Here is a 20,238-nt window from a genome sequence, read left to right on the forward strand (position 1 = left end):
TTACCTTATATCAGAAGTTGGCAAATTTTATCTGTAAAGGGACAGATAGTCAATATTTTAAGCTTGGGGACCATAAAGTCTCTGTTGTAACCACCCACCTCTGACAACTATAGACCATATGTAAACAAATGGGTGGGCACAGCTACATTCCAATAAAACTTTATTTACAGTCTATGGCCATGCTACCCTGAACGTTCCCAATCTTATCTGATCTCGGAAGCTAAGCAGGGTCGGGCCTGATTAGTACTTGGATTGGAAACCACCTAGGAAGACCAGGTGCTGTAGGTGTAAAAAATAAAAAAAATAAGAGATTATAAGCTGACAAAGTCCTTGCAATCTGTGAGGTCAACCAAGAGTTGCCTCACCTAAAAACAAACAAACAAACAAACTTTATTTACAAAAACTGACAGTAAGCCAGATTTGGCCCATTGACTGTAGTTGGCCAATCCTTGCTCTAAACCCAAGATAGTCATTTTTGACATAATTTAGTCTATACAGTGTCAGAATTTTCTGTCTCCTTTAATTCTCAAAATCTCCTTGATTCTGTATCCAGCAGTGATTCCCCAGCGTCCCTCACCATGGAAGCCCTTTATGGGCTTCCATGTTTATTACAGTTTATTACAGTTCAGCCTTGGAGAGAAGGATGTGAAACAAGTACTCAAACCTGTGCCCATCACAGTGAAATTTGTGGTATTAGAAGAATATTTATAAAGAGTCTTAGAGAAATCAGAGTTGGTGACCCCACTTCCTTTATCAGAGCTGGCCCCATGGTAGGAAATCTCATACAGAAGGGGAGCTCTAATTTCAGAGGATAAGAACCTGGCCTCCCATGGAGGTCACGGTTGGAACTATTGATTACATAGTAGAACAAGATGAGATTGACAGCACTCGAGCCACCAGTATCTAAATTCTGTGTAGGAAATTTTGTGCCAGTCAACTACACTGCTATCCCTGCTAATCTAGCCTGTGTCTTGGTTTTAAACCCATACAACTCTACCAAATTATTCATGTTGGCCTGATTTTCCTACTCGTCCTTTTCTAACATTTTTTGTTTTATATGTATGCGTAGCTGCTTGAGAGATATTTTGCTACATTTCTGGACTTGGCTTGATCAGGGGGAGTAGACAGGTTGTGGTTGGAATCTTAATAACCTGTCAAAACAGAGCATTTAAATCCTGTTCATGTTGTTTTCTTTCCTTCCCTTGGAACACTGATAGCCAGAAAGACAAATAGGAGAGGTCCCTTGGTATTTTTCCCTTGTTTGTGTGATCCAAAGAGTTTTGATGAACTGGCCTTTGCAAGTTACGTTGAAGCTGTTCAAGCCAACTTCAGCTGTATGTGACTTGCTTAATGATTTGTCAAAGATCCAAGGCATCAGAAATCAAAACAAAACAAAAAAGAAAAAAAACAGCTCAGATCAGATCAGCATACATCATAACAATATAATCATTCAGCATCATATCTGGTTACTTATTATAGGTTGTGCAGTGATAGAAGTGGAAATAATTTACTCTTGGCCACTCTGTGTTACTGTTAAATCATTTATGTGCTGCGAAAGGAACTGCAAACTGTTGAGACTCAACGATCCCTTAACTGCATCCTCCCAAGGAGTTCTCCACCTCTATCCCTGGTTCTATTTCATATTTTAAACATTTTCTTAGCGTGTGAGCTTTATTATCCATGTTTAAATTCAGCAAGCCTTACTAGTCCAGATAGATCACCATCAAGAAATACAGTAATGTAAAATAAAGCTATTTCTGACATTTTTACAGTGTATAATATATAATATAATGTGATATATTAAGCTCTCTGTAATAATTTTTAATTTTTGAAATAGCCGATTCTTTAGGGACCATTTAATACACAATTCCACAGATTTTAGTGATATCAAGTATCTTTCAAGTATCATTTTAATTGAGCTCTGGTCCTTTTTTTCCCCATCGACTGTGAATCAAGCAAGAGTCTATCAACTCCTTTTGGGTGACAAATCATAAGCCAAAGAAAAATTGGTTCATAAGTCATGCCCGAAGACAAGATTCAATCCCTGCCTTCAAGGAGCATATGATTTAATAGGGAGTGAGAAGATATTTAAAAAAAAAAAACCCTTCAAATAAAGTAAAAATGTTATAAATTTATTAAAAAGCAAAATATCATAGGAGTTGGAACAAGAAAATGGGTAATGATAAAAATTATTATATCAGCTACATTTGCTGAGCTACATTTACTATGTGCTAAGTACTGTTTTTTATACTTACATCTATTTGAAAAACTAAACTTTGAGATACAATCCATTATACAGATGAGAAAAAGAGGCCTAAAAAAGTTAAACAACTTGGATAAGGTCTGTAGCTATTAGGTAGTAGACATGGGTAAACAATGAAAGTACAACTTAATAGTAGAAAAAGTAGATCAAGAGAGATTTAAAGAGGGACTCTAGTTAATGGAATATTGAAACAATTCATGGGAAACTGAGAGAAACTGGACCAGCGTGGTGGCAATGGAGTGGAGAATAGAGAGGGGCAGTATTTCTATGAAATTTTTGGAAGAAAGACTCACAAATGGGATTTGGTAACTAATTTGAAAATATGAAATATAGGAAAAGTGAGTCAAAGATGACTGTAGTGTTCTGAGTTCCAATGAGTAGAGTAGGGAGAGGGGATCTTAGGGGATTAGCCAGCTTCATGGGGCTCCCAGAGCACACTGTGCACGTTTCCCTATTCCTAGTTCTTATCACATTGTATCCCTAATCACTGGTTTATGGGTCTCTCTCCCGCAGTAATTCTTAGCTCCTTATGCCTCATGATTTTTATAGGCCTAGAACCCAAGATAATGACTCAGATATAGTTGTCTTCCATAAACATTACTTTGGAGTAAACTTTAAACATTGTAATAGAAGTTCTCACTGAATAGCTAAATATGACTGTTCAGTAGGCAGTTGGAAGTATGCTTGGACATTTTAGAATGGTATAGGGACTATAGAGGTAGATTTTTATTGTCAGGAAAAAACGATATTTGAAATCCTGAGAACAGGTTAACACTTTAAATGAGAATATGAAAGAAACAACAAACTGAGTAGAACTGAGAGTTAAAGAAAGCAATACGGGGAAGAGGAAGGAAGGAATAGAAACAGGATTCAAAAAGTGAGATCTTCATATCAAGGAATGACTAGTGAATAATGTCAAGTGCTAAATATTGAACAAGTTTCTGATGGTCTATAAAGATCCAGAGGAAATTTGTGTTTTCTTATGAAAAATTTTCTAATTGCTATTAGAGAACATTGTATTTGAAGAGGTAGTACAGATGCTATCTATTAATTAGAAGGTTTCTTAAGCATTAACTTTTTCTTCTCTTTTAGTAAATGTATACTCCTCAGAGGAAAGGAAAACATTCATAACTAATTAGTTAAGATTAAAAATAATTAATATATTAAAATGAGCTAACCATAAGCTATCCCATTTTAAAACGCCCTCATTTAATCACCTAGTGTGAAATAACCATTAACTTAAACTTACTTGAAATGTACTGTTGTAACCTTCATAGGTAATACTATATTACAATGCCAGATATTAAAGATCTCTGTTTCTCATCTCTTAGCATTTCCTATACCTTTTCCCTTTTAGAAAAAAGATTACATGTCTTAGATAGGTTCTGAAGTCATTTTGGGGGGAGAAATTCAGCAGAGTGATTATTTAGCTGACTTTTTTTTTGTATTTGAAATATTTAAAATGCACTTGTTATCTATCCTTCCTTAATGTACAGAATCATGAAAACTGACTCCAAACATCCTTGCATATATTAGTTTGATAATGTAATTGTTTTGTTGCCATTTTTAAATAATCACAAAATATCTCATCTCCTTAGAGAGCTATGAACTAAGTCCATTAAAGAAAAAGAATAACCAAAGTTATTACCATTATAAATACATCAGTTGTGTTTTAAAATATAACTGATACATTGTAAGAAATTATCTCTATCCATGTATCCTGGAGTGCACATTTCTCCTCAAACTCAGAATAATAACCCTAGAATGATTATCTTTAAAAATTTATTCTGCATTAGAATTAGAATAACATTAATAGCTATAAATGAAAACATTTTAAACTCAATAGATGAAATGAAATCTACCTTATACCCAACAAAGAAATAATTAGTGACATGGAGGGCAGTGGTAAGAAATTCACAGAATGACAAAGAAATGATATATAAGTAAAAGCAGTTAACATGTAGAGGATGTACTGAGAGGCTCCAAGCCACATCTAAAACTAGATCCACAGGAAATGAATAGAAGGAAAGAAGAAAAAACTATATTTGAAGAGGTAATAACTTGCAAATTTTCAGAATTCAAAAGTCAATGGCCTTCACATTTAAAATGCACTTTAAATAGTGAATGGGACTTTTTTTAAATGTAAGATCACATCAATTCACATTATCATGGATCTGTAGAACAAAGAAAATAAAGAAGAATCTTAAAAGCTACCACAGCGAAAAGATAGATTACCTTAAAAAATAAAGACAGTTGGAACTTCCAACAATCGTCTCAACAGAAACAACAAATGCCAGAATATAAAGGTGTTGGGGAGAAATAATGATCAATTTAGAATTTTATTCTCAGTTATACTAACATTGAGGAAAGAAAGAGAAACTACAAATGCTTGCTACACAACCAGAAAAGGATATAAGAAGCAAAGTTTACCAGGAGGGAGACATAAAAATACAGCAAGCATAAAAATCTATAACTATGTTATTAATGGCCAGTTATAGAAAAGCTTAGTAGTTTTTTGGTTTTAGAAAGGTTAATCCCAAAGTATAGACAATAACAACAAGAAATCTGAAAACCTTTATGTATAAAAATGGCAAGACATTGTTGAAGGACATGAGAAGACCTGGATACATGGAATGATATATGATGTTTATGGATGCAAAGTCCCACTACTGTAAGGGTTAAATTGTTCTCCATGTTAATGTATGCAACTAATGTAATTCCAAACCAATTACAAAAAGGCCTTTTTGTGAAAATTGAAAAGCTGAATTTAAAATCTACATAGAAGAATACAGAGTTAAGAATAGATAATACTCTTCCAAAGAACAAAGTTACAAGAGTCTTGTCCTAACAGGTATCAGAAAATATTGTAAAGCCATATTAATCAACCTAGTGTGGTATTCGTGCAGGATCATGAGAACAAAATAGAAAGTTCTAAAACACACCTATCAATATGTGGAGACTTGCTATACAGGGAAGGGGTATTAAAAATCAGTGGGAAAATCATGGACAGTTAAACTAATGGTGTTGGAGCAATTGGTAATTCATATGGAAAATAAAATTTGATCTCTACCTCATATGACAAAAAATGTTCCAGAAAGATTGAAGACCTACATGGGAGAGGTAAGGTAAGCAAAATCATTAAGCTTCATGATGAAAATATAAAAGAGTGTGATCAGGAAGCACTTATTAACCAAAATGCAAAATGCACAAGCCAGAAAAGAATATGTTAATCAACTTGTCTACCTTGAAACTTTTAAAATGTCCTGTTCAACAAAAGATACCACAAACTAAATTCAAAGATGAGACACAGATCGGGGAAGATAATTCACAAGGTGTACCACTTGTCTATAGTCACGATACACACAAAAGGATTCATAACCTCAATTTATCCAAAATGTAATGAACTTTTATTCTTATAAATAAATTTTTAAAAGACAACTAAACAGGAAAGTAAACGAAGGATAGGAATAGACATGTCACAGAAGACTAGACTCAACAAAAGACAACTCAAACGGCCACATGAAAACATCTTCAGCCTCAACTGGTAATCCAAGAAATCTAAATAAAAACAATGAGGCACTGTTTAATTTTTATTATATTTGCAAAAAAAAATTATAAAGCTTGATAATCATAAGTGTTGGCAAGGCTGTGGAGTTAACAAGAAATTGTGAAGTTATAAATTGATTAAGCCAAGTGGAGGTGCCTTCTGGCGAGATCATAGAAGGGTACACAGAGGGTTTCAACAGTACTATAATGGATTTTATATATATATATACATACACACACACATACATACACACACACACACATATACATATGTATATATGTATATATAAAATGAATAAAAGATGACAAAATGTTAAGATTTTTTTAAAGCTGAGTACTGAGTAGGTTACAATACTCTGCTCCCTGGTTTCCTTGAGGAGGCATGCCTCACTTTTAGCCACATCCCTTTGTTCTCTCTTGGAAGGAACCTGATCAGAGTGTTTGGAGAGGAACTGGACACTCCCAATTTAGCCTCACCCTCTGCTTTCTGGGATCTTCTCATCTGCAGAGAGATTGTGCTCCGGTCTGCTGTAGTCTGCAATGTGTTAATGTTAAAAATCAGGGAAAACTGTCCAGGTAGGTACAAGCTCCCAAGCCTGTGTTGCTCCACACCCAGGCCATGTTTTCCAGATTTACCAGAAATAGGCTGCTATTTAGAGCCCTGTCTTTTTGTCTTTGTCCTTCTTATTTGGTTTTAAGAATTTGGAAAGGAAGATATGTATCATTATATACACCTAGGCCATGTTCTCCAACAGAGACTTTATTGGTTATACAGCAGATTTTATTTCCATTTGCCTGACTTCTTGGTCTCTCTCAACTGACTCAAAACTTGGATAAGGAGAATGAAGGATGTAATTTAATAGTCTCTCAAATTTCAACAATAAGTACAAAGATGTTTTATTACATTCTATTTTTTTCATACTAACAATATTTTAAGTATACATATATATCAAGGTTCTAAATAATTGTAGAGATATATATGTATGTATATGTACTCTTATGCATATGCCTCTAAATAGTCGGCTTTCTCAGAATAGATTTCCCACAATTATTTAAAACAAGTAATAATAGTTAATGAATTGGGATGACCTAAACAAGTACCATACTGAAAGCAAAGTCAGAAATTATATGCTAGAGATTCTGCCTACATGAATCAAATAAAAAGAACACTGGTAACAAAGGCAACCCTGTTCTGAGCCAACAAGGAATATCTTTGTATCATCTCTAGTGGAAAAATATAAATAATAGCGAAAATGCATTTTGTAGGTGGAGATTTTCAGTTCTTATATACAGAATCATGGAGTGTAAGAAATTAGTTAAACAGGTATCAAAAGAGATGCCTGGTTAATATAATAATATGCTTGTTAAATTCCCCAAACTTGAAATTCCTTGGTTTTCTAACTTCTTCTCTTCAATTATCGTACTTTATTGTTTTCCTTTTGGCCACATTTATATACTTTCAGGACAAGGGCTTGCCCTGCAGAAAAGAAAAAGCTTAGCTGAAATTAGAAGGTTTAATCAAAGCTTTTCTAGACAGCATTAACCATCAGCAAACATTGAGCTAGGCAAAATTAAATGCCATTCAAATGGAAACAGCTAGAGCTTGCACATTTCCCCAACAAAGAACATGATTCCAATATTTACTCCCCCTCATTTCTTCACCACATACTTTTCCCAGTGTTACATGTGAATGAAATTTGGGTTATTGGCAGAAGTGGGGTTGTGAGGGATGGGGGCTGAGTAAAGAAGAGTCACACAACATTGCTTCCTGGTTGCTGCACGGAATGCAAGTCATGATTTTTCAGTGACAGTATCCGGAGACAATTTGAATTTGCAGAAGTGCTACTCTCTGTGTCTTTTTCTTTTTCTATTTTTCTTTTTCTTTTTTGGAGGCGGGAGGGGGGGCAGTGGTTTTCAGTTGCTAGAAACTGGCTCATACTTCAACCTGTAGACACATCCAAGTGTGTCATTTTTTAACTATTATGAGAGAAACAAAATGGATTTCTGACTTTGGAAAGGAGGTCAAACAAGAAAAACCATATGTCAGAAGGACCTCTACATATAGAAGAAAAAATAACCACAAGCTGGTTTCTTTCCCAGCAAGTTGGTATGTTGTGTCATATTCTCAGCTGTAGATTTATTAATTATGACTCATGAATAGGCATTTTATCCATTAAAAATGCTAATATTTGAGCAATTAAGCTGGCCCAATTATATTGCTTCTAGAATGTACTACTTTCAAATAGCTTCCCAAATTTTGTAGCCACCAATTTGGAAATGCAGCAAGAATATGAGGTGTCAGGTTATTTAAATAGTAAATCCACTGATTCTTCTTTCAGAGCTGGATTTAGAAGAATCAATCTCTATCCTTTCTCCTGGACTGTAATGGCCAAACAGTCATTAAAACAGAAAATAACCTTTACTCCTAAAAAGGTAGGATATTTGTTTTTGAGGGTGTTTGTTTTTGTTTTTGTTTAAATGAACATAAACTCATATTTGCTTATTTATCAGTCAGATATATTTCATAGTTACCACCTTTATCAAGTATGGCAGGAAACAGGGGTTTATCTAAAAATAATGAAATGAATGGACTAGATATAGAGGTGTGGGCAGGGTTAAAGGGATCAAGATGGAATGGTGAGGTGCTCAGAGACAAATTATAGTGGAACCCATTACCATTCACCTCTGAGCCTGAAGGGACAAAGGGAAGAGTAGAGTTTACCAAAACCCCTTGAGAGCTGAGCATAGAAGAAGGGTTGTGAAATGAGAATGCTAGCCATGACTGACCTAGCCCCTGCCAGAACCAGAAAAGTGGCAAACAAGGATGGAGTGAGAGGAAGAAATGCCCAGATCTCCTTCTACCCTTCCATCTCCTGCTGCTACCTCCAGTGCACGAGGAAGTACAGGTGATACAGTCAATAGAGATCAGCCTCTCAGACATAGAGCTGGAGAAGAGCAAAGAATGGATCTGGGAATAACCAGAGTAACCAGCACGTTGTCCATGGAGAGTTACATCTGTCTATCCACACATTCACATTTTAGTTCATACCAGAGATCATCTGTAATATTATATAAGAATCTAATAAACACAAGTCCATTTCTTATTCATTCTAAACACTACACTTCGCCCACACAGTATACCCCATCATCTTACATCCTGGCCTCCACCTACCCTTCCAACATCATCCCTACTAACAATTTTGAACTTTATTCTTTATGTAATAGTTTAAGTTTTTAAAGAGATTCAGGGTTATTTGTTTGTTTGGGAAAATAAATCTGGAAACAGTTGAAAGATGAACTTGAGTAGAGAGACATTGGTGGCAGGGAGAGTGTAGCTGACACTCAGGAGAGAGGGATGGTGAATTCTTAAACTAAAGTGGGTTCAGACTGGATGGATGGGTTCAGACGTTCCTGTTGAGATAGAGACTATAGGATTTGGTGACAGATTTGAAATGAGAGAGGGAGAGAGAAGAATTGAGAATAAAGCTGATGCTTCTAATTTTGGGAGCCAGGTCAGTTGTTATTATCATTCATAAAGATAAAGGAAATATAAAGAAGCAGGTTTTGGTGAGAGAAGATAATGAATTTAGTCGTAGACGTGTCAAATTCGAGATACTTGAAGGAACTCTCTGAAAACAAGTTCAATGGGGAGAATTCTGGTCACGATGACTATAGGTTCACATTTTGAGCAACCGTTTACCCCCACTCTACACAAAAGCAACAATTAATATAAAAAGAAAACGTAAGAGATATATTTACATTCGTAAATGAGATAAATACCTCTGAAGCCAAGAAATGAAACAAAAACTCAAATTAGTATGTAGCGAGAGGGTTGAATCCATGGATCGAAGACTCTGTATAGAAATGATGACGGGGAGGCCAGTCCCTAAGGGTGACGGGGACTAAAATAGTTGTCCTTTATGAGCAAGGGGATGGGAACCAGGAGCCAAACTGGATTTCTGAAACCAGAGACTAAGGTGGGGGCTCCCCATGGCCCAAATGGTGGCTCAAGGAAGAGCTGCTGCCAGTTTTTACCAGGCTTCAGGAGCAAGCAGACAATCTCAGTACCAGAAATTAAACAAATCTTCTCCCTGGCTCAGTGACTAAAATAGTGATGTTCTCAATATCACTGTAATAGATACAGGGGTCCTCAACCCCAAATTTAAGTCTTGGTTTTGGACTTGGGGTCCTGAGGAGTTTCCTGAAGTTAACTACAAACTTACGTAGTGGGGAGAGAGAAGAAAAGAGACAGTTAAAAAGCCTTCTCCTCAGAAAACCTTGCAAACGAAAGTTCAAAAAGATGAATCTATGCTAAGAGTGTTAGAAATAAGAATTGGAACACAAATTAATTCTAAATAATATTAATTTAATAGCCTTATTGGAAAAGCCTTTAAAATACCACTACACACATACACACACAAATTTTCCACATGGGAAAAATGTCTTTTATTACATGACATGAAACATTCATTCTTTTCCTGCTCAGGAATAAAAAGGTCTCCTTTTCTCAAGAGTCTAAAGTCTTTTCAGTCTAGTGACCTGAGAAGGGCAGGGGGATCATGTCCTACCTGAATGGCCCCTTGGGAAGGGATAGCTGGGGTCCCAGACTTTCTAATACTAGTCATAGAGGTTGGATCCCTTGGAAGGAAGAGTCTGTTTCTTCATCTCTTGCCCTTTCCACCTCTGTTCCTAGTGAAGGAGCTCTTGTATCTCCAGCATCACCCTTATGTCGAAGTCATGCCCATCCAGGTAGCCAACTCCGGAACCTCGGTAGCTGCTGTCCCTGGGGTTCCTCGAGTTCCCCTTGAAACTGTGGAAACCTTCCCCAGTGGGTAGTTCTGCTCTTAAGAGTCCTGAGAGACAGAGCTGGTATTTATCCTGCATTATCAAGCAGGAAAATAAATAAATGGATAAATTCTCTTATCCATTTATTGGCTCTGTGGCTTTGGACAAGTTACCTAATCTCTCTGATAAGTCAGTTTTCTTGACTCTAAAATGGGAATATTACTACTTACTGTGGCTACGCCCATGACACACAGTAGGTTTTTCATTAGAGTCTGCATCACATTTTTAAATTTCATCAATGTTAAGTTTTTCTTCTTCGAGAAAGAATTTGATAATTTTTCAGTTGGTAAAATTCATTCATAGAGAAGTTTTATAGTGAGTGATTAAAATGAGTAATACTCTAGGATTTTTAAAAATGAGGTGTTAAGAGGCTAGTTTTCTCATAGCTTGTGTGCTGATACTGAGAGCAATTCTGTAAGAGAAATTTCAAAAAATGCTTTCACAGTGATTAGTGCTGGTGGTTAATGAGTGTATAATCCTCCAAGGTGACAACTTCGCCGTGTGGTGTGTAAATTCTGATTTCTTGTTCTACAGCATGTGTTTTGCCACATTTGTATATGCCCTATAAGCTTATGCATACCCACTTCTTTCTTTCTCTTACCAAATATTTTGCCTACTGGATTTTCATTTGAGGTGATACTTTTTTTCTTCTAGCCTAGAAAAACCACTATCCCACTAAACCCAAGAGACAGAGAAAGCAACTGTGCGCTCCTAGACTCAGATTCGAAAAGTGTAGGTGGAGGAAGGGACAGTCAGAAAATAGGTTGTTATTTCCATTGCTGGCAATTTAGATTCAGAGGCATTTCATCTGCAGTCCCCTCAAGTGTTGAATTGAATAAAACTAGTAGCAGAAACAGTGGGATGGGTGGTTGGGGGAGGGGCTGCGAACACTTCCACCTAAATGCAAAGAGACAGGCAGCTTGTAAGCATGCATCCTCAGCTTGGAATAAAAACCACAAGAAGCATGAGAGCCAGCCTTTATTGAAACAAGATGCTATCGTAATGAAACAAAATACAGACTGAAATCCATCTACACTGGCAGAGTATAGTGATTACTGAGTATGGGCTCCTCCGACCAGGAGGGGCTGAGTAGACAACTGTGTGAATGAGAGGAAGAATGAAGCACTGCAGCATTCACATCTAGCCTAACATGTGAATGATTTAGGAACAGACATATTTCACATGCACCTTTACAAAGAGCGAATGAGCCTATACAGATTTACTCCTTATTTTACATTTAATTCAACCAGCACTCATGTGCACATTGAACTAGACACTATGAAATACAGATTGTGTACAAGAAAGCTTGTTGTTGACAAAGATATGATATCCCAAATATCATTTTTAAGCTATTTAAGCCAGTTTTCCTTAGAAATATTGTTATTGATAGTAAGAAGCATCATCAGCTAGCCTTCAAAGGTCTTTCTAACAAATATTATACCTGAAGTTTAAGATTAGTACAAGGAAAATAAATATAAAATAATGCTGAAGGAAAACTAGAATTTAAACAGGAAAAAATAATTGGATCTTGATTTATTTTTGTTAGCCTGAGAAAATGGCTTAATTAAGAAAATGAAGAAAAAGATGAAGACTTTATGTAAGTTTATGAAGGATACTTCGATGTACTTCAATGATTGTAGTTTCACAACACTGATCCTTTATTATACCTAATTTACCTCAAAAATATGACTTTCCTTTTCATCGATATAATTCCAGAGTCATATAATAGATAACGATTAAGCTCATTCTGTACAAAAGGTACTGTATTATGTGCTGTAAGAGATACAAAAATGGTTCAAGACAGGGAACCCTTAATCTAAGTGCTGTCAGTTTAGTTGGGGAGTTGAAACATACATGGTACAAAAGTATATATAAATAATACCATGTGCAGAAATACAGACTCACATGGAGAAGTGGGAGAAGCATGGACCTCAGAGTCATACAGCTTTGGTTTTCAATATAACTTCCACTGCTGCCAGCGAAGTAACCATTAGCACATTTTTTAATTTCTAGGAGTTTTGGTTTTCTTACCTATAAAGTGGGGATAACAATGTCTACATTATGAAGTGATTGTTAAGATTTAAAAAAAGATAATACAAATTAAGAAAGGCACAAGATAGGTGCTTAATTGGTGTTATTTGTCACCCTTTCTTATGGTTCACAGGAGGGGTGAAAAGAATCACTCTATCTAAACCTAGTAGGTTAATGAGTAAATATTTGTATTAGACCCCAAAAGCATGGTAAAAATATGATTTAGTTTATTTTATATTTATTTTATTTTTTAAATTCCCAACACCTAAACTCCTTTCTGATTACTGGAGCATTCCCTTCCTTATGAGTATTGTAGAAAACACCACACATTCATTTTCCAAATCTCTTTCCATCTAGACTAGACTTGGCCAATTGGCCACTGTATTTCCTTCTTGATGTTTCAGCTCTAGGTGATACCTAATAGAGTCCAGGCTGAGGTTCTTTCTCCATTCACACTACTTTCCATCTTCTTATGTACACCTCCTTCCCTACCCACAATTTTCATCAGCTACACATGTTAAATTCTTCTGATGGTTGCCTTTATGATTTTAAATGACATATATTTTAAAAACATATTCCTTTATTATCCTATTAAAACATAAAAAGATTATGAAAATAGTACATCTACAATTCTTTCCATCACTTCTCTTCACCAAACTTTTGGTAGTTGTATTATTTTATTTTGTCAATGTTTATAACATTAATAATATTTTCTATAACTATTATTAAGTCTTAATGTGCATTGTGCATATCATGATTCTAAAGACTCCAGATAAAATGCAGTTTTACATTATGATTATATAGTCATTATGGAACCAAGTAGAACGATTGAACCAAGAGAAGGGAGTGTAATCTTAGATCATCAAAAGGTTGCCATTTGAAGGAGAAGGTCTCTACTCTGTTTTTAAATATCTTTCTAGCTTCCTTTACTTCTTCAGAGTCATACGTGGCTACCACTGCTTTTTGCATTCTATCTAATCCTCTCCTTTGTCATTTACTCAAAATAATCTATTAAGCAATTTTTTTATATAGGATCTGTGGGTGATAAACTTTCTAATTTAATTCCACACTCATATTTATTTTTTTGTGTATGAATACATTGTTTGATACACTTAAAAATGTACTTTTAATTTCAAAAGCTATACTTCAATGAGGTGATTTTTATTTTTTTACTTTATTTTTATTTTTTTGCATATAAACCTAATCTGACCAATGTGCCCTTGGGTCTCATATTTTTATAGGGCTCCCATATGTACATAACTAAATTTGTTTTACACTAATATTTAATTGATATTTTGGCTAAAAACAAATTTTTTTTTTCTCCAAGAACTTCGAAGACATTGCTTCAAGGTCTACTAACATCCAATGTTACTAGTATAAGATTTGATGTCAGTTTGCTTTTTGTTCTATTATAAAAAACCTTTTCCATTTACCAAAAGCTATTAAAATATTCTCTTAACTTTTGAAGTTCTGAAATTTTCCAAAGATATGTCTAGGTGTGATCCATTATTCCCCTGTTCTCTTTGGTATTCGTTAGTCTCTTTCAGTCCAAAGATTTATGTCTTTTTCAGCTCAGGAAAATTTTATTATAGTCCATTATTTTTATGATTGTTTACTCCTCTCATATATTTGCTACTATATTTTTTTTCTTCTGGAATTTCTGTTAAACAAATGGACCTCCTGGTTCTATCCTCCATGTATTTTAACTTTTATTTCATATTTTTTCTCTTTTTGTCTTTTTGTTCTACATTCTAGGAGAGTTCCTTGACTTTATCTTACAGTTTGCCAGTGTGGTATTTAGCTATATCTGTTTTATTACTGAGTTCTATATTTTTGAAATTATATTTTTAATTTCCAAGAATTCTTTTTTCTTTTATTTTTCCTTATGGTATCTTGTCTTATTTAATAAATACAGTAGCTTCTCAGATCTATCTGGGGATATGAATTAGAATTTATACAAAATTATTTTCTGTTTTTTCATCTAGCTCTGTTTCCTCCAGGATAAATTGTTCTGTTTATATATTTGGGACTTTCTCCTTCATTTTGTCCCTTTATTATCCATGCATCATTATGAATCAGGAAAATGGTTTCTTCTGTGATTGGTATATCTTTTTGCCAAGTAAGACTCACCAGAGAAAAGAAGGGCTGATTTCCAGTTTCATGTAAATGACTAAATGTGTTTTGACTGACAGGCAGGGAGCAGATAGGCTAGTTGGGGACTCCAGTGACTGGAAAAGTCAGAAAGCCTTTCCTCTGGAGGTAAAGCATTTTGCATGTACCATTCCTAGGTGGACTGTCTTTCCTTTCTGTTTTTCCCCTTCAGGTCTTGCTTGGTGGTACAGTGGAGCTCAGTCTCTGTGATGCTTCTCTCTTAAACCCCATTGCCTTCCAGGGAACCATCCCTAAGGAGAACAACTACTTTTTTCAGAATGTAAATCTCAGGCTTTGACCAGAGAACAAAAGCTTCTGCTAACGAATGCTTGGTTTACACAGGAAAGAAAAAGGGCCCCACCAGACTCAATGCTGTTCTTTAGTAAATTATTCAACTCCTTCCATGTGTAATTGTTCAGATGAACCCCCTTATCTCTGGGGCTGTGGGACTCTTTTTTTTTTAACCTACCTATCTATTTATTTTTCTATTTACCTACCAACCTATCTACCTATGTATGCGTATATAATTCTATTAACTGTTAGCTGTTTATACCTTTTAATTTTAAAATAAAGCACAGATACAGAAAACTTATGGAACAAACACATAGCTTATTGAATTATTATAAGGCAAACACTTTTGTAATAGCCACCTGGATCAACTTTTCCAGTCACCCAGATGTTCCTCTATCACAGTCATAGCCCTCTTCCTCCCTCCTGGCTGTGGTAGTAGACATTTGCATTTCTTTATGTTTTTATCACCCAAGTATACATCTCTATATATAAACTAACTATAGTTTAGTCTTTTCTATTTTTTTTTTTTTAACCTCGGTATGTCATTGAATTCTCTATATAGTTTTCCCTCCATACCTCTCCTTTTCTTACAATTTATTTGTTGAGGAACCCAAGCTATTTGACTTACAAAGTTTCTTCTTAGTCTGGATTTTGCTGATTGTAGATTCATGATGCAGCTCAACATGTTCCTCTGTCCCCTGTATTTTCTGAAACTTGCCAACTGGATCCAGAGGCTTGAATTCTGAAGGTACAAACCCCTTGACAAGAATTATATTCTTCTATGAGTAGACACATAATGACCAGTTTGGGGTTGTTTTTTTTTTAATATTAACAGTCATTAATGCTCCATACTTATATCCATTGAGCATTGCAAAATGTGACATTATCTATTTTGTTTTCATATATTAACTAGAACCATTTTATCAATACTTGCTTCCCTCTTCTATTATTTGGCTACCTAGTGGAACAATACATATGAAAAAGGCAGAATAAATGCTTCATTCTTTCTGTTTATTTACCTTGTCAAGATAATGAATTAATTATTATCCTCAGAAAATGGCCAATTGATTATTTTTTAAAATATGTGTAATTATTAATTCATGGATTCATGTATATTTCATAGATTTCAGTTCATTGCAATTCTTACAATTATTGGAGCTCAAAGTACATGGCTGTCCTCCATTTAGTCATCTTCTCAAGGACATCTTCCCCGAGCACCCTACCTAAAATTTCAACAGTGTCATACCAAAGTTTTCTCTTCTTCCTTGATTTATTTTTTCTCTTTAGCTGTTATCATTGCCTAACATGCTAAAATTCTTAGTTATTTATATTTATATCATTTTTCACCTCCTTAGAGTATAAGCTCCAAAGGGGTAGGTATTTCTGTCTGTTGTGTTCACTGCTCTATCTCTGAAGCCAAGAAGAGTATCTTGGCTTCTTAGAAGTTGGTACACAAACTCTTCATTGAATTAGTTAGTGAGAGATGGAGTCTTTGACCTTCTTCGAGCTTATATTCTCTTTGGAGAGAATAAATGCAAACACTCATCTATATATAACACAACTAAAGATATAGGTGTCTAGTGATAGAGTGCCTAGAGTAAACATATAAAGAGACTGGTAATTTTGCTTTGGAATTAGGTGGTGAAAAGGGGGTAACCCTGAGTTGGGTCATAAGATATTGATAAACCTGCATTGGAAGAGAGAAATATGAAGGCTTTCTAGAAAAAAAAGAATAATGTGATCTGGGTTAGGTATACAACCAATTCACCATTCTGGTTAAAACAGAGGGACCAGGTAGAAAGTAATAAGAATCAGTTTAGATAAGTATTTGAGTATTTCAGTCAGGGTCCCAGCAAGAAACAGCAAGAATGCAAAGAAGGGGGTACTAGACTACTTATAAAGATTTAGACAGGAGTGCAAGGGATAGTACAATATCCTGGAGGTAGTAACAGAACAGAGGAGCAGCAACCACCCCTAGGCTTGTAGGTGAGAAGAGAGACAGTTGTATAGAGAGAACATCTTGGTGGGGTTATGACTTTCAAAGAATACAGCTGCCCTCAAGTGACCTACAGAGAGGAGCAAATCGTCACCCACCCATGATCCCCTTTAGATGAACCAGCTAGAGGTCAAAGGTAAGAGGGAGAGTTGATACACTCAATAGAGGTCAGCTTCCTTAATTTAGAGCATAGTGGGGAAGGATGCAGAGTAGATCTGGAGAGATATAGAAAATATCCAGACCTGAAAACCTGATAACCTGAAAACTGTTGCTAGAAAGCCTTGAGTACCCCTCATACAAGTCATTGTCTATATGGTTGAGAAATGTTGCTTGGAAGTTTTTTTCCTTACTGCATACAAATTATTTCCTTTTTGAGACTATTTTAAGTACATCTTTAATGAAAACATTGCTCGGTCTGGCGTTTGATTAGTGTAACACATAATGCAAAATTAAAGAGGTTCAGAACAGCTGAATAAAGAATATTTTTAAAAAGAGGAATCAAAGCACCAGCCAGCAGAAAGGTGACCCAATGACCAGTGAAAATCAATGAGACAAAGCTGTTTTTTAAAAATGAATAATAGCCTCGATAAAAAAAAAAACCTGTATTCTCTTTATTAAGTCCAACCATCCATATTCTACCACTTCCTGTTAACATTTTTCTATTCCAGTGGTTAACTCTTATCTTGTTTCATTTTTATTTCCTAATATCTTCATTTATATTAGGCATTGGTGTTTATCTATTTCTACATACCTGTCTATCGATAGCTATATAAAATAAATATTGATTATGTGGCATGAAGAAAGAAGAGACTGGTTTTGTCTTTACCAAAAGAAACTGGCCAGACACCTGTAATTCCCTTTAGCTTTTACCTATAGAATTCTATGGGAAATCTTAGTGACTCTTCCTTGAGAAAACATTTTGTCACAGCTTCACTGTCAGGGAACAGAGAGAAGAAAATTGGACACACGCACAGACAACCATTGCCTTTGGCTTCAGCCACTAACTATAGACCTTGAGCCCTTAGAACAGGATCTTTTTTCTAGCTACACGTCTGTTTTGACTTAGGCAATTGTACAAAAGTTATCTGTACTGAAAACATAATTAAGTTGTTTACAGTAGTAACTGTAAGCTTTCTCATTGTTTAGTGATCCTGAAATTGGCTAATTCTTGTTTTTAGTTTTTTAACTTCTGCAATTCTGTTTTATTCCTACAATAGTACAAATTAGCTTCAACTAGTTCGGGGCCATGTTGATGTACCCCATACAGTTATATAATATTCAAAATTATTTCAAAATTCTGGCTCTATCGAGGACACTATTCTGAAGTTTCTAGTAAATACAGATAATTCAAATGACCTTCATCTCCTTTTTGTGATAAACCATTTTCATTTGATTCAAAGATATTTGCTGATGCCTCCTTTTGCAACAGAATAGGTCCAAAGATGAAGCATGCCTACCCCTAACCCTTAAAGAGCTTATAGCCTAACAGTCAGAAAAATATCTTTAATACAGATAGTAAATTAGGCTAGTCAGAGCTAAAGCACAGTGATATGGAATTTAAAGGTGGAACAGATCACGTGATTCAGGGTTGGATATGAAGAGAGGGTAGGGTTTCAATAGGGTTTCTTGCCCAGTAGCTATTGGGCAAGAAAAATGTAACTTCCTCAGCCTCCTGTTTATTCATCCATAAAATGAAAATAATATTATTTATCTCGTGGAGTTTTTGTAAAGATTAAATGAAAAAAAAAGAGAGAGCACAATAAATGCTGGCCTTAAAAATAGCTCTTGCAAAGTTCTAGCAGCAGGAATGGACTGATGGCTTTGGGAGAGTTGGCACTAAACAGGAGCATAGGTTTGATGAAGTGGAGTAAGAAGAGATAAGGCAGCAAAAGAAAGTTGAGTGAGAACTCTCATTCAGCAAACATTTCTTAAATATGCTTTACTTCCTAGAAACACAGGGGAAATAGTATTAAAAACTAATGCTGAGTCTGTGGGGGTAAGAGATCTCTGTTTCCTTCTGTGTCCCCTATAAAACAGAACCAGGCACAGAGAGTTGGTGCATAATAACTATTTGTGGAATGACCCTACTTTGTTAGGAGGTAATAAAAAAAGATTCCGTAATCCTTAGCATGAGGAAATCAATCTCCACCAAAACAAGTAGAGGAAGAAGAAGGAAAACACTAAAATTGCAAAGCCTCTGCTAGGAGAGAGGGAGAAAGAGGGAGAGAAGAGGGAGGGAGAGAGGAAAGGAGAGAGAGAGAGGGAGAGGTGGGGAGGGAGGGAGAGAGTGAAAGAGGGAGGGAGTGAATACTAAGTGCATTTCTAAAGGACAGTGGACATGCACACTGGGTATACTGGAGCAGTCGAGGAGGAAGAGAACTCCTGCTTCCCTAATGAAGTCATCATAGCTGAGTTGCTGGGGTAGGAGCTGAGAGAAGGGGCAGTAGGAAAGGAAGTTTCTGAAAATCAAGAAAGGGCCAAGAATATGGTGACGTAAAATCCCTCTTACCCCAAAATTCACGCTGTTCACAACACGCTGTGGTGGTGATTCATACAAAACAAATGCCAAGTACTTGTTTAATACCAAGTACCACACTTGGATTTGTACAGACCAGGGGGGAAGGACAAGACAAAGGCGATTCAATGCCAGTGACATCAAAGTATAGTAAGAGCTGGACTTTTAAGCCACCCGACCTAGGAATTTGCTAAACTCTGGAGGAGGGCATTGGACTTCCCATCAAATGGGGATTGAGGAGATCATATCACTTGAAAGATTAATTTTAAATACAGGGTGACTTTAGCTGCTTTGGGAGTTGTACCTGGTACCCTGCTGGCTAATTCTGGCCCAAGAATCACCTCGTCCAGAACAGGATCCTATGTCATTTCCTTCCCTCCCAAACAGGTTTTGTGGTCCCCCTGGGTACTCTGTCATCACCTTTACCATGGCTTTTATCCTGTATTGTAATGATCTGTTTTTGTCTCTGCCACCCTTATTTGAACAGTCAGGGCTGGGTAGAGTCTGAGCTCATCAGTGTCAGTGTCATTGGGAGGATGAAGCTCCAGTTAGATGCTGTAAAGAAATGCCGAGGGCCGTTTGAGAACAGAGTCAGAAACG

At 35.8% G+C, this 20,238-nt stretch overlaps 1 long non-coding RNA gene and 1 pseudogene across 2 annotated transcripts in view; both read left to right on the plus strand.

The window, feature by feature from the left end:
* Positions 1-8,231, plus strand: part of LOC120593939 (uncharacterized) — a 46,389-nt gene extending 38,158 nt beyond the window's left edge. For both annotated transcript variants that reach the window (XR_005650465.1, XR_005650466.1), the window contains 2 exons: positions 6,234-6,385; positions 8,149-8,231. This is a non-coding gene — a long non-coding RNA (uncharacterized LOC120593939). The remainder of the gene's footprint in view (positions 1-6,233; positions 6,386-8,148) is intronic.
* On the plus strand, positions 170-288 carry LOC120594020 (uncharacterized; annotated as a pseudogene).
* Positions 8,232-20,238: the final 12,007 nt, after the last annotated feature.

The sequence above is a fragment of the Pteropus medius genome, unplaced genomic scaffold (assembly GCF_902729225.1).
Source record: "Pteropus medius unplaced genomic scaffold, Ma_sr-lr_union100, whole genome shotgun sequence".
Classification (NCBI taxonomy): Eukaryota; Metazoa; Chordata; class Mammalia; order Chiroptera; family Pteropodidae; genus Pteropus; species Pteropus medius.